The 15,955-nt window shown below is 43.9% G+C and overlaps 1 protein-coding gene across 1 annotated transcript in view; it reads right to left on the bottom strand.

Moving 5' to 3' along the window:
* Window positions 1-15,955, bottom strand: part of TENM4 (teneurin transmembrane protein 4) — a 1,193,139-nt gene that overhangs the window by 780,769 nt on the left and 396,415 nt on the right. The window lies entirely within an intron of this gene.

Genomic DNA, 15,955 nt, shown 5'->3' with positions numbered 1-15,955 from the left:
CCTGTCTAGTGAAGTAAGGGAATCTAACCATAACTCGACCTCAGACTTCATTGATAGTAAACTATGTCTACCCTACGTTTCACTGCTAACCACAAGATGGAGGACAGTTAATCAGGTCTTTAAGATGGTCTTCCCAGCTTCAGTTTGATACGATGCACGTCACCATACCATGTCCTACACCAATTTATTTATTGATCTCTCTTTGTCAATGCAACAGGCATATAATGTCTGAAAGAACTTGTGGAACCTTGCTGGCAACTGGCTAGTACAGCTGCAAGCTAAGCCAGCATGCTTAAAACCACTCAATACTAACCAGACAGGCCTGCTGGGACCAAAGAGGCCTGCCACAAATTGCTCTAACCCCCAGGTCCAAAATAGTGAGAAGCTCTGAGCATTGACATCCTATAATGACAAAAGAATGGCAAAAGCACAGTAGATCTTCACAAGTCTCTTCACTTGACACCTCACAATGGCAGCCATACGAAGGGCGACTGTAATGACGTCTACCTCTGATCTCTCCGTACGCTGTCAACGCCTGTTACCACTCGCGGCTCTATCAGAGCCCTGAGTGGATGCCAGTGAGCATCTGAAATTGAACTTAGAAAATAAACTCCCAACACATTAAAGGGCCCTGCAGGGCTAATCAGAACTGCCAGCAGAAGACATACCTTAAAATGCGTGTCCTTCTCTCACACTTCCTCTCGCACTTGAAGCCCGGTCGATGTTACGGATCCTGCTTATGCTAGGCAGTGCAAGCCTAGACTTGTATTTTAAGTTTGCGTCTTATACACTTTGAGCTCACTGATTGCAATATATGTATTTTTTATGAGGCGGCATGCAAAGCTCTCTTGATGTTAGGTAACCCGCAACTACAAATGCTCCCTGTGTTTGAAGTTTATTTGCACTGTTTTCTCTGCTTGTTATTTTTATGGATTTTTATACAGGGATTCCTGCTTTGATTCCATGCTCCTCCCTTTAAAAGTGGGGTGCAGGCTTGTCCCATAGTATGGGACTGGTTGGTAAGGGTCTGTTTTAACGCTAGGTCAATGTTGCTATTCTTTGCTTGAAGCCACTGCACGTCTGCTCTGTATTATCCAAAATGGTGTAACATCTGGAGTGATCACAGGTGGAAGTAAATTTTGTTCCTTGTGTGCTCCCTTTAAATGAAACAGGCAGACTACAATAGTGTGTTTAATCCTGTTGAATAATCTTTTGTTATGATTGTTTATGGTTTTAATGAACTAATAAACATTTTTTTGATTGATTATCTTTCTCTCACACTTCCTTATCCCGCACCCCGCTAAACGCAGCATCCCATAATATGCTAACCGTACCTCGGTGGTCCTCATGCATGACATGGAAACTATTCTGATTTAGGCTCAAACGAAAACTATACTCTTCCAACCACATACCCACATAGTATATTGTGCTACCTGATCACCTGCTTTCATTTTAAACACACATTTCCAATGTTGCCCATTGTCCAAGGCTGCCAAATGCTCAGGGTACACATTGCCCATTTTAAGCAGTGCCCCAAGGACCCATCCCCCTATATCTGCCCAATGCCATAAGACCAGGGCCGCTGGAATTATGCATCAGGGGCGGACGAAATTATGCAGCAGGGTTGACTTTATAAAGCATATGGGAAAGGCAAATTAGGCAGCCTAACAGGGACATTTTTAAGCAGTATTACTTCACGAGTTTATCATTTTTAGTGTTATAAATGCTAGCAATGTATGGGCAAAGGTTTCACCTCATTCTTATGATTTTTAGATCTAATTGAAGGGATCAGCAACTGAAATGTGACCTGCCTCCATGCATCGAAAGGACTGCCGCTGCACGGCTACCTGTGTGGCAGCTTATTGAGTAACTGTTGATCTCTTTGAGCTAGGAACACTTTTGTTTCTTAAAATCTGCAATCTATGAAGAATATGATGAATTTTGTGGCAATTGCATCAGCTCTATAAGTATGCAGAGTCGCCGCAGCCACAGAATTGCATCATACCGGTGGCCCTGCTTTAGACACGTATACCAGTGTACATAGTGTCACTGTAGGCGATTCATCGGTGACTTTCTTGCCAGCAATGCGGTCACCAATCTTTTTTTCTGGTGAAGAAGATCGATACATTTTTAACAATGGTGTTTAAGGGGTAAGCTCTTAGGGTTAAAAAATTGTAATAAGCAGTGTGGTTTTATTGTGAGTCGTTTCAAGTACCAAGTTTTGCGTATTTGTAACTTGCTGGTGTGTAATCAAACTATACTTTAAATGCAGAAATTGTGAGTTTCAAGTACAGCTGCTGGTAAAAATCTTGGGGGCCTTGAGACTAATGACTGCCAGACTGATTTCCGATGGGTGGAGCTCCCAGCCAAAGAGTGACAGTCGAGGTTTCTGTTACAGTTGTGGAAAATAGGAAGTTTTAGAAACCCTGTGCTCGTGTGGGGGGTATTTCTGTGAAACTCTGAAAATTCAACACATGCAGAACCTTACTTTAAACACGTGTGAAAATATAAAAGCAGACAACTAGTGAATTCCTTAAAATGAAATGGCTGCTGCTCTAGTGGGCCGCCATCTTCCTAATTATTAGCTTCTAGTGTAATTTATGTTGTATCGTTGCAGACCAGGCCTGTCTTTATTGTAAAGCCAGAGGAGGGCGGAGACCACGTGCACCAGTCCAATAAGGCACGTGATCTTGCTGCGGGGATTCTGCTCATGCACAGAACTATGCACAGGAAACCAGGACCTCAGTGAATAGTGGTGTACCTAAAAGCTCACCTCAGTACCCAGAACCCCTATCCGACTAGCATCAGTGTCTCATTCGTTCTCCGTTTTACAGCGCAGCTACCAATGATTAGACAACCCAGAACAAGCGACTTAGGGTACTCTCAGGAATGGTGGGAATCAAGAACACTCTTTCGCTTTTATTCTCATACAAGTTTACAACGTGAGCAATCAGAGACACGGAAAAGTTTAAAATGTTTATTTTTAACTACGTGCTCTAAGATGTAGTATTTTGGCTAACATAAGCAGGCATATGATTAGAAATAAAACAATCAGCATTGTTACAATTCCATAAAACACAAAGGGAGAAATCATGTTATAATGATAGGGGAAACAAGTCTTATAGCGCCTTGTGTACCACCCTCTCCTGGCTAGCAGGTAGTTTTATAATAATAGAAGGTCTCTAGGTTTGAATGGGGAACGCCATAACTCCAAGATCAGCTGAGGTGAATAACATCACAGGATCAGCAATGCTCCCTGTAGATGGAAAGGTTTTCTCCAAGTGCCAGGATCGTGCCTGCAATGCAAAATTAAAGGCACCCGAGTTTCAGATATTTGCAGCTGTGTGCGTGATGTGTCTAGAGCGTGGGCCGATTAACCTGAATCAACAGCATACATTGTTATTTGACCTTGAAGACTTCTGCACACAGTGTACAGACTAAGGTCGCTGTGTAAGTCTAGGAATGGTAAAAACAGACCGTTCTCATGTGAAGAAAAGCAAGCAGTTTAACTTACAATAACAGTTACATGTTGTGTTGTGTGCAAAAGCGGCAAAGTGGCAAGATGGCGTTTAACTTCTAATATGCTTATGCTAACATAGCAATGTGTGCAAACAGAACCCTGTCTTCACTACAATCTTTTCAAGTGTTGATATCCAGAAGAGGGAGTGGCCAGCACCCGGATGTGCCCTTTGTATTTTTTAAACCAAAGGTTCTTATATTCATGAAGGTCAAGGGAGAAAGCAACTAATACAGTGGTGTTTTTACTCTGATAAATAATTATCCGTTCCCAGCGTCGCATGAGACTCAAGCTTCAACATTTACCTTTTTTTTAGAAAGGAAGCAATGTGTCTGCAAGGTTAAAGTATGCAATATTCAGAGCTATCTGCAGCCAGTGAGCTAAAATGGGTCTGTACCCATTTCTTTCTGTCACTGCATAGAGAAAAGCAACAGCATCCATCTTATATTGAAAAGTTGAAAATGGGAACCATAAACAACATGGAGGCGGCAAACCACTTTGCGATTCTTCCAACCAAATATGTTGTAAACAAACAAAACACTTCAAAAGGGAACAGACGGCTCTTTGCAAGATTGAAAGCACCACTGTACCAGTCTTGCATGCCTTGATGTGCCCGGCCCTCTGTCAGCTGTCTACACGATGGGGAAATAGCCTCTTGTCTCCTGTAAAGCCCTAGAGCTGGAGACCTCTATGTTCAGAAGAACCTTCTAGACATTAATAAGAACACTCTCCAAATGGGCTGAAAATGCGCCATGGCAATAGCGGCGTGGGCCCAAGTCCCAATAAGAGGGGAGGCGTGGAACCACCAGCTCGGCATCATTGAGGTGTGTTTTCCATGTTTCTCCTGGTGGGATTTTTGCTACATTTTGTCAAATTACCACTGACAGTGTTCGCATCCTTTTGTCAGTTTCTTGAGAGGAAAGGTTAGAGAAGGAAGAAAAAAATCTCTAGACGCGTGACAGCTCTTGAGTTCACCTTAGTTGTCAAGGAGATGATGAACTATCCTTGTGATGTTTGAAACACTCAATGGGGGTTGAATAATAAAAAAATATATAAAAGTTAATTAGAACATTAACCTGCTTGAATATTTTCTGTTGCGTGAACTGGGCTTCATTTTTTCCTAATACCGCAAGATTACGCCTATGTCCAAAATGGCAAATTTGTTGAGTTACAAAGGACATAGCTGGTGTCTCTCATTCTTCAGTACACGCCAATAGCCCTACTAATTGTGATGTTTTAAGACTGCCTTGTTCTGTCATGTGTGTGTCTGACGGCCGTGCCCCTCTAATGGCTTGTAGTGATTATTGGAAAAAGACTTCCTGAGGTATATGAAGTGAGACTCAAAATGCACAGGTGCTTACACTGAACATTTCTTACAAACCATCATCATGGTTATGTCATGGGAACTGGGGTCAGATGTTTGATGCCAAGTTCAGTGGAGAAAGCAGCTGATAAGAACAGAAATGTGGTGGAAATTCTCAGAGGACTAATGTCAGAGATTGACCAGGGCCAATCTTGTCTTAGACTCCCTTCTGTGCCACACGGCCACTATATCTTAAGCCAAAGATGCCACAGCATATATGTCTTTTCAGAAAGATGATAGGTGACCCTGCCTTAGGATTTTAATATTGTCCAGGTGGTAGTGGGGGTGACAAAAAAGGTGACTGCACTGGAGGTCAGGACTAAGTGGGAAAGTCATGTGATGGGGAGGATGTGGAAAGAGAGTGGTTCCTATATTAAAACGTGTCTAGAAGAATTGTGAGGATATTAGAGGGTCCATTGTGAATAAGGGTATGACTTTCAGAATGAACACAGCTAAAGACTCCTTGTGGGGTTAGGAAAACCTATTAAAATTGAAGATTTAAATGCTACTTAATTTTAAGGAGAGTCGCATGGAGAATAGATTCATGTTACTTTCAATGTAATTAACCAAACCATTATTCAAAACCTAATATATCAGGAACCTTCATACAAACGAATTTGTTAAGCAATATACATTTTTTGCAAATTGTCTGAAATATGGTAACTTAAATGTAAATGAAATGTTGTTAACCTTAAACAATGGATCATGACTATTATTAATGGCTTATGTTCATCTTAAGGTAATGCAATATATGTATTTTGAAGGTATCACCTAAGCATTGGTAAAAACCCAAATAAAATAAGTTAGATTCCATTCTGCGCAGCTGTATCGTGCTAATTACCATTGTTATAACATCGTGGTGTATTCGTTACCTGGTGGACTATCGTACAGACCCGGGAAGGCCGGCAGTCTTTTGTGTCTGCTTTTTGCTGGTTGTGTGAAGTTATTAAAGAGTTTGTTCACTGCTTAGCTTAGAACTGTTTTCTGTAAATTGCTGTGGAGGTAAGTTGAGTTCAATCTTGAGAGGGCTTTGTTGTTCCTTATGTGTGTGGGTATGCCTTAGAATTTTCCATTTTATCTATGGATTGGATAATCAATTGATCAATGCCCGGGCAGAATAAAGTGTTCTCTATGTATGCATCCCAATCTAGGTAGATAATTATGAGGTCGTTTTGTTCTCATGAAGATGTTCTATGTTTACGTTAACTCTGAGTGAATTCCTCTAAGATGGATGATGGTGTGGCACAGTGGGAGTGCATTTGAGTTAGCAGATCTTTTCCAATTATGTGGCTTAGATGCTGTGTTGCAGACTTTAGGGCATTGGGACATCAGTCTAGCATTTTCTGATTGATAAATACAAAATATTGGTGTGATTGGAAAGATAATGTTGTCAGACCCACACGGGTAAGAAGTCACACTTTATAAGATTACTGATTGATTGAGTTCTGATGGTGGAGGTGGCAATTGTTGGAAAGTACCACAGTAGCCCAACTACAAGATGTACCCATAATTAGCTGGCTGTGTGCTGAGCCTTCTAGCCACTGTGTTTTGTTTGATGTTTTGTAATGTGACGCTAGCACGTCCTGTTGAGAGCGCAATGATATGTACAACTTTTTAAAGTCATTATAGCAAAGGTATTGTAAGCCCTGAAGAATCTCCTTATGGTGGTTGGTGTTGGAGAGTGGTCACCCGTCATCACGCTCCCAACCTCTGGTCCCGCTCCTGGCTTTTTGAGTGACATGCAAAAGGCAAAGTGGCATCTCTCTGATGCAAGGCGCATGAGCATTGTTGGGGTCCGAACTTAGCAGAGTGGTGTTTCAGCTGCAGTTGAACCTTGGCCATGTAGAGCAAGGAGCCTTAAGCAACTCCCCTCTGATGATGATGGACTCATGGGCTCAATCTAACCGAACGAGGCAGTGGAGTGCGTCTCCATCCAGCAAGAATGCTTCCTGCAGAGCCTTCCATTGTCAGAATCAATTCTCTCATCAACCCTGTCCAAGGAACTATCCAAGGATAGCAGAGCGTTTCCAATTATGTGGCTATGGTGCTGTGTTGCAGACTTTAGGGCATTGGGACATCAGTCTAGCATTTTCTGATTGATAAATACGAATCATTGGTGTGATCGGAAAGATAATGTTGTCAGACACTCACGGGTAAGTAGTCACGCTTTATAAGATTACTGATTGATTGAGTTCTGTTTGTTGGAGGTGGCGATTGTTGGAAAGTACCACAGTAGCCCAACTACAAGATGTACCCATAATTAGCTGGCTGTGTGCTGAGCCTTCTAGCCACTGTGTTTTGTTTGATGTTTTGGAATGTCACGCTAGTGATGGAGCAGGTAAAGCAAAATTTTGTATACCTCCTCTATTTTTCATGAAAATACCTATCATTTAATCAATTTATATTATAATTTAAATTAACGGTTTGCTGTGTTATACTGACCAACCTTTTTGCAAATTTTTGTAAACACGATTTACACGTGGGACTCATTGCTATTGCATGGCAGAATAACTCTAATAACTAACTGTGGTACGCCTATTAATAGTAGTATGTGTGGTGATAGAAAATTGCATGATTTATGTTGCTTTGGTGACGTTTGCGTTCCCGTTTGGACCGAATGGTGAGTTTTTATCGCTTTAAATGTCGCTATAAGCTAGGTAAATACTAATACATAAAGGGATTAGTGCGGGTTTAACATTAGAATCTTTATTTCGGTGTATTAATTATTCTTTTGTGTTTGTTTTGCTTAAGTTGGCATTTGGGCCTACCAAACCATGACATCCAAAATGGAGCTCAGATGTGGCCACCGTCTTGTGAGCGCGATGTCTACTGCGCAGACTCGGATGGCTCCGCAGAACCCCAGGCAACCTCAAGTCAGAACACAGTGTTCCTGGTCAAGGATAGGAGCATGGAGGACTGCCAAACTTCAGTCAGTAAAAACCAATACAAGAACAATGAATATCCACAACCAGGAGAAATACAATGTTTCATGGACATGTTTTGGACCGAGGAAGTGACTTAAAACTTCTTTGGGAACCAAAAGGATGGGAAAGTAGGACGATGTTAACATTTTCTTTAAATGGACCAATCGGATTATAGCATTGTCAAAGAAATGTTTCATGTTATCCCAAATGTTATTATAAAAAGGGTAGTAGAATAGGGAGGAGTTACCATTCCCATTTCCGCACACCCCTACCATCCCCACAGGCGATGACAGATGCTTGCACGATTCCTGGTCCTTTGGAGATCTTTTGCACTGTGACGTGCTGAGCAAATAACTTTTTCCAGACTTTGAGCCTTGGCCTGCTTTATTTAGACAATTGAGAAGAAAAAAATTGGTTTATGCAGAGCCAATTGAATTAGAAAGGACCCCGATAGCAAGAATAGGTAAATAGAAAATGTCATGCGATTTGAGTTATTTGACTAAATTTCAACTTTGATTGACCGAAATGCTAATTATATAATTGCAAACAAGATTTAGATAAACAATAATTTGATTAACAGAAATTATGAGTTTGTGATTTTTCCATTAGGAAATCAAAGGATTCTGAAGCTTTAATGTGCTTTAGCTGCTTCTAAATCACCATCAACCAGTCCAACTAATTGGTCCGTCGACCAAGTGGAGGAGTGTCTTGATGTTAAGGTTAGGATCCTATAGGTGGTGATGCAAATGTATATTCTGTAAATAATTTTACTTCCCTATAGGTAAAAAGGTACCCCCCCCACATGTCCAGTGCATCGTTCCTCCTGTGTGCAGACTCGTGAGAGAAACGTATGAGTGTGGTGTTATGGGCCCCACCAATGAATGCGTGTGTGAATGAGTAAGAGTGACGACGGGTCTGTGACGCAGGGAGGATCTGTAAATTTTGCCTCCCCAGTCTCGCGCTGGATCAGTAGCATGTCCTGTTGAGAGTGCAATGATATGTGCAACTTTTTAAAGTCATTATAGCAAAGGTATTGTGCCAACTGCTGCACACTTACGCCAATTGAGCAAGATTACAAACAGAAGAGCAATCAAAGTTGGCAACCAAACCAAAATCTGGATAATCCTTTCAATGCCCAAGTTTCCTCTACTCCCCCATCAGTCAACTGAGGAAAATCTTTGGGAAGGTGTTCCTGCTGAAAACCCCTCTCATACTCCCAAAGGTGGACGGTCAACAGTGAGGGCAGGCCTCGCTGGGTCGTGGCTAACACCACAGCCAGACTGCCAGGCTGGAAGTGCACAAAGCACTTGATCAGTTTCTGCCCTGACATACTTATCAAGCCTGCCCCTTGTCACCCTTCTAAGCAAAATAAAAGCGTTCTTTTAGATCCCAAAGACCCCTCTTGGTTCTTTATATGACATAGTATCCACCAGACCTCCTACAGTTTACTTCCAGGCTTTCACTTTCACTCTTACCAGATAGTTACATTCCAGGGCAAAGAAGATATAGTCAGAAAAGAATGGACAAGAATGTTTTAAATGAGAGATACACAGCGTCCACTGATCTGGCTGGGACACCCTATGTTGTAGACATTGTAGGAGGCTCAGGTTGCAGCCTTAGTCAAGCTGTTGTCTGAGGTTTAAACCTGGGAACTCTGCTTCCCCTCACACTATTTACAACACCTCAAGTTAGAGGCAAAACATGAAGAAACCCCAGCATCCTAAATCTGAGAGGACCAGGCTCCATCTAGTGAGCTTTAAGTACTGAGATCAAGAACCGAAGCACAACTGGGCTGCATGTCTGTCTACAGTCAATCAACATCTGTCTGACACACATCTGCTCTTTTAAGGTTCTTGTTTATCCATGCGTCTGTCTACCTGTATGTTGTGCTGTACAAGGGAATAATCTCGGCTTCTACCAGAGAACCTGTACAACGATAGGACATTTGACTTTTTAGAGACTGCAGTTAAATGGAGAAGATACACCGATTATTTAAATATTTGCTGAGCAACTAAACACCCACAGTGACACCTGAAAGAAATCAACCTCATAAAATAGCAGCACGACACACCTCTTGTCTAGAGGAGGTGAAACTTTTCACAGAAAATTTTAAATTGAAGCGATCTTCTTTTTTTAGTAAGTGCTCAGAGAGAGATTGGGTTTGAAAAAGTTCCAAAATACACTCTGTAGGAGGACTAGATAAAGGGGTAGTGTAGGAAATTGGGAACTTTTTGTTCAAACACAGAAAACCACCAGTGTTCCGTCTGGTTGTGCCTCCGTGGACCACAAGATGTGTACCCAGGAGGCGTGGGCTGGGTCGCCGTGGACCACAAGATGTGTACCCAGGAGGCGTGGGCTGGGTCGCCGTGGACCACAAGATGTATACCCTGGACGCACAGGCTACCCACAGGGATTTTAATTGGCTGTCAGCAACCAATCAGGAATGTAGGAGTCAGATCCTCTTGGTTGAACAACATATGGTTACTTACATAATCTCTTGTGTTGGTCACAGTTTATCTGAAACCATTATTACAAATGTAAACAACTACCATATCAGCAAAAGAGAAGATGAACGTGAGATATTACTGCAAAACAGAGAATTCCTTTACTTCAAAACAGAGAATTCCTTTACTTCAAAACAGAGAATTCCTTTAGGAGAAAGTGCCCTACTATTTATCGGGCTGTTCTCCAAAAGAGGCCCAGGGAATCTTTTGTACAATTTTAAGCCCTGAAGAATCTCCTTATGGTGGTTGGTGTTGGAGAGACGTCACCCGTCATCACGCTCCCAACCTCTGGTCCCGCTCCTGGCTGCTTGAGTGACATGCAAGAGGCAAAGTGGCACCCCTCTGATGCAAGGCGCATGAGCATTGTTGGGGTCTGAAGTTAGCAGAGTGGTGTTTCAGCTGGAGTTGAGCCCTGACCATGTAGAGCAAGGAGCATCCGGCAAGAATGCTTCCTGCAGAGCCTTCCATTGTCAAGAATCCATTCTCTCTCATCCACCCTGTCCAAGGAACTATACAAGAATTTTTTGTGTTCTAGCAAAGCCAAAAAGTCTGCATTGGTTGTCAGTCTTTTGGCTGTGTCGGTGATTGTTTTGCTGGTTTTCTTTAACCCCTTCCCCGCTCATGACGGAACCACTCCGTCATGAGCCACGGGTGCGCTGTGCTCATGACGGAGTGGTTCCGTCATGCTGCGGCCGTTGGCGGCCGCTCCTCCCATGCGGCGCTAATTCCCCGCCTGTGCGGGCGATTAGCGCAGTGGGTGGAGTCATGACAGAACCACGCCGTCATGAGCACAGCTCACCCGTGACTCATGACGGTGTGGTTCCGTCATGAGCACAGCGGCGCCGTCGACCCCCCCAAACCCCCACAGCGCTGCAGCGGAATTCGCGCCGCAGCGAAGGGGTTAAACACTGTTTTGTTTTGAGAGGGGCTGCAGAGCCCTTACCAATAATAATAAAAACATTGGCTAAAAGCACGAATATACTTTTGGTTTCAAAAGGAAACATTGCAATAGCAGTTCCTGGAACGGAAAGGAACTACTTTGTGTGTAGACGTTCTTCACATCAAGCAAGATCCAGTTGAAAAATGCTCCTTTTAATGAAAAGGCTGCTATAATCAGCCCAATTGCTGGTAGCGGGGATGAACTCAAGAGATGTCAACACAGATTGGCTGACCCTTGCGTACTCCAGTTGGCTCCACTTTGGTAACATCATTCCATGTTATTATCCCATAAGTCATGTTCCCATTGTTCACTTTCCTCAACACGGAATAATTCAACACGCTCTTTCTGGGTATGGAGTATAACTTCCCCATCCCATGTCCCATAACTCATAGTCTATCCCTTTCACCGCCCTCTACATCACTCCACTGCTTCACAGTTAGGCCGTGCTGCTAAGCAAATACTCGTACAAACAAAGAAGCAAGCTACACACATTGTGAATCAAATGTAATTCTCGCAGCATCACTAAGTTATGCTGCTCCCTAAAAGGATTTAGGAACAGATCAGTGCAAGGATATTGTGTAGCCACAGGCACAAGGACTTTCTGCCATACTGGTGCTGCCTTTACCCTAGTAATAAAGGGCCTGATTTAGAATTTAGTGGATAGGGTACTCTGTCGCAACATCAACGGAGTACCCTCTCCGCCAAACGGAATGTCCGCCGCCTTATTTAGAGTCGGGTGGACCTTCAGTATGTCGACAGCAGAGACTACTCCGTCTCCGCCGACATACGCCTCCGACTGCCCAAGAGAGTAATGGCCGTCAGAGGTTTTTATATTTGTCCGCCCGCCCTATTTACCGTGAGCGTTCGAATGGGAAGTTTTCACTGCCCGTCACCGCCAACTACAGCCTGGCGGTAAGGGACAATGAAAACTGTAAAACAACCCCCACACCATGGGAGAAAGCTCCCATGGGGAGAAGCCATTGGTTTTTTTATTTCCAAAAACAAATTACCGCTTTGGGATTTTGTTTTTTAAAATAAAAATGTTTTGAAAGTTTGACGTACAGCACCATCATGTTGCCGGAGCGATCCGTCAAACTTTCAAGGCATTTACAGGAACCACCGTGGTAGCGATCTGGCGCCCTCTTGTGGTCATTTGCGTGGACAGCGCAAGGCAGCTCTCGGTAGCCAGAATGATGTGATGAAGGCCATGAAAAAAAAAAACAGAGAGGCCTCTTCACTCCCAAACATCGTGCACTGCAGCGGATTGACATTTTCAAGAGAAAGAGGATCCAAACTGCACGTAAAACCCTGTGGTTTGTAAAGACTGTCTTCCAGTTCAGTGGGTTTTCAGCTGCCACATCGTTTCAAGCCTTGTGTTAATGTTTTATTTTCTATGCTTGTTGTCACAGATTGGCAAATCCTTTAGAACTCAAAGTAGTTCCAGGCCTCGGACGTCTCAAAGCCCGAGAGCAGCAAAATACTGGAGGTGTGAAGACATTCAAATCAAAAAGACTTGCCCGTGGTCCGACACTGGGTAAATGGCGCGTTCAGAGCCTCCGCCATGACGCGCTGCTCTTGCTCGAGGCTGTCAGTCAGAGCCCTGCCAGCTGGGCTGTCATCGAAGACTCGGAGGTGTGAAAACTCTCAAAAACAATCACGCGCTGGCCTCGAGCCCCCGAGGTCACGTCGCGAGCGGCGTACTGCGCGTGACGTCCTCTGACAAGCAGGCGTGCAGGGTGGAGTGTTCTAATTGTAAAAGCAGGGTCTCTGCCTGCTTTTCCTATTAAAGCGCCTTGAAAACACAAAACGAGTGCATCTTAACCAGTGGGCGCTAGCTGAGACTATAAACCGGTGTGGTGCACGTAAGCCACAACATGAGAATCCATCCAATGCACTGCCCGGCAACCATTAATTCAAGATGGTGAAGGCTTTTGTTACCCTCCCCTGACGGTTTAGGTTAGCTTCATTGTAGGTGTTGTTTGCATCTTATTAGCAACACTAAAGGCAAGTGCATCGGCAAAGCCATTATTTGTGACCTTTGTACTGATTGCTATGTGCTTTGCAAGTGCTTGTTTGGGTTTTCAGGAGTGAATGCACACACAAGCTTCTGACTTCTGGTAAACGAATGCTACAGAAAATGAATAACCTTGTTTTATGTCTGGCCTAAGAACAGCTTTATATGTCTTGTCAACGTATTTATTTTATTTATAATTGAATTTGTATGGCGCAACAGCTACCCAAAAAGGGTTTCCCGGCGCCTGGACGGACTGAGTGCAGAGTGGTAAGAGCGAGAGGGGATTACTGGTTGAACAGCCAGGTCTTTAGGGATCTGCGGAAGCTAGTGTAAATGGTTTCTTTACAGATATCAAGAGGAAGAGTGTTCCAGAGGGTGGGGCTGAGATGAGAAAAGGACCTTCCACCCATCCTGGCGAGTTTGAACCTAGGAACCGTACATTTTTCAAGAGTTAAGGATCGGAGATGGCGTGTGGGAACGTAACGACAAACAAGAGATTGCAGATATTGTGGTGCTGAACCCCATTTGATCTTAAACATAAAGCTCAGGGCTTTGAACTTTATACGGTTTTCAACTCTGAGCCAATGTAGATCACGGAGATAGCCAGAGATATGAGTGGTTCTAAGAACTCTGCAAAGTAGTCTAGCTGCAGAGTTCTGTACCAGCTGCAGTCTGCGGGTCACGGTCTTATTAGCACCTAGAAAGCGGACATTACCGTAGTCCAACCGTGAGGTGATAAGGGCATGGACCACTGTTTTTTGGGTGGCTGTTGGTAGCATCCAGATGATCTTTCTAAGCCATTTTAAGATGGTGAAACATATGGCTGTGACCCCGACTGCTTGATGATGCCAGGACAAAGAATCATCAATATACACACCTAGGTTACGGACATGGCTGGATGGCCGCGGGAGGGCACCCATCTCGCCAGGCCAATGAAGCGGGCCCCAGAGATCTTTCTTCTTGCCAAGGATTAAGACCTCGGTTTTATCACCGTTAAGTTTCAAGTGGTTTTGGTTCATCCATGTAACTTCATGATCTCAATAAAAAAAATACATATGTACATACATGGGCTTCCCATGCTGAAACCTCTCCCTCCCAGTTACTCTGTAGACAAACACTGACATCATGCACATGTCATATTGACAGAGAGCGGGCCGCTCAAAGGACACCCAGTCCATGCTGCTCCAGCAACATTGGGTTGGTCCGCTCAAGGGACATCTAGGTGGGTTGCTTGAAGGACATCCAGACAGATCCCTCCATGGAAATCCAGCTGGGTCACTCGGCATACATTCAGCCGTGTCACTCGATGGACATCCAGCTGCGTCACTAGAAGGACCCTCAGCCGGGTCGCTCAAGTGCCATCCTGCTGGGTCACTTGACGTACATCCAGCAAGGTCGCTTGAGGGACATCCAGCCACGTTGCTAGAGGGACATTCAGCTGGAACACTCGAGCAACATCTAGCCAGGTCATTCGAGAGGCATCAGGCTGGGTCGCTAGAGGGACACACAGTCGAGTTGTTCTAGAGACATCCACCGTGGCTGCTCAAAAGACATCTAGCTGGGTAGCTTGATTGACATCCAGTTGGGCGCTCGAGGGGCAGCAAGACCCAGCCGCTTGAGGGGCTCCTCAATCTGACCCTGCTTATCTATATTGCACAATGATTGTTGGTGCATGCTGCTGAGAACAGAAGTTTCGTTATGCAATGCATGCCGTTCAGGGACTCGCAATTTGACTGCAACACTGGTCTTGGGTTGAAAATGTATATTTTGTCTCACTTGAATGAGGATCTGCTGGTTTGACACATACTTTCCAAATATTTGCTGAAAGTGGGCACGTGTTTGTAATAGTATGGAGAACACCTTAGTTACAACTTGAAGCACTGTTTGGTTTCCACAGCAGCACTCTAAATTTCCTGCCCTGAAGAAGTCCCTATGCTAAGAGACGAAACGCGTTGGCTGTGTCCTTGCCTCTGCTTTTAAAGTGCAAGAAAAAGAAAATAAAAAATGAATATCTAGTAAAAAATTCTATGTTTTGTGATGTCTATTTCTTGTACTGTGACATTGTTGTGACTCTGCTTTTTGAGTTTTTGGAGTGATCCACTTCCTGTGGAGAAATTTTATATTCTTTGACTCTTGCATGGATGTGTGCTTCTCGGTTTATTTTACATTATATTGCACACTGTTGTGGTGGGATCCAGAGCTGCAGTAATATGCAAGGCCACAAGCAGAGGTAAGTACCCAAGTCCTAAACGGACCAGGATACTGAAGCTTGTCGAAGTATGCGAGGGAGAGCTTCTTATTAGACCAAAGCAGTACGCGACTGAAGAGTACTCAGTAACACTGGGGATTAAATGGGACACTGAAGAATTGACCAATAGCTGAATTGGAACCAAAGTCAGCACTTCAATAGGACAAGATGGGGGTCTCTTACCTCGTCAATTACTTTCTCTTCGGTCCACCACCACTTTTTGGCAGCATCGTGTCACCACCTGGGGCGGCACCACATTACTGTATTTGGAGAACTCCTGCAGGGTTTGCCTAGAGGGCTGAAAATCATTGCAATGTTGATGAGTGCCCTGAGAGCACGGGGGTAGTTGCTGATCGAATGGTTGCTGTAAGGCTTGGAGTGAATCCTAGGCAATAACTTACATGATCGGGTGAGAACCGAGACGGAGAGCTGCAAAAAGCCCAAT

The sequence above is a fragment of the Triturus cristatus genome, chromosome 8, assembly GCF_964204655.1.
Source record: "Triturus cristatus chromosome 8, aTriCri1.1, whole genome shotgun sequence".
Classification (NCBI taxonomy): Eukaryota; Metazoa; Chordata; class Amphibia; order Caudata; family Salamandridae; genus Triturus; species Triturus cristatus.
This window is presented reverse-complemented; position numbering and strand designations above follow the sequence as displayed.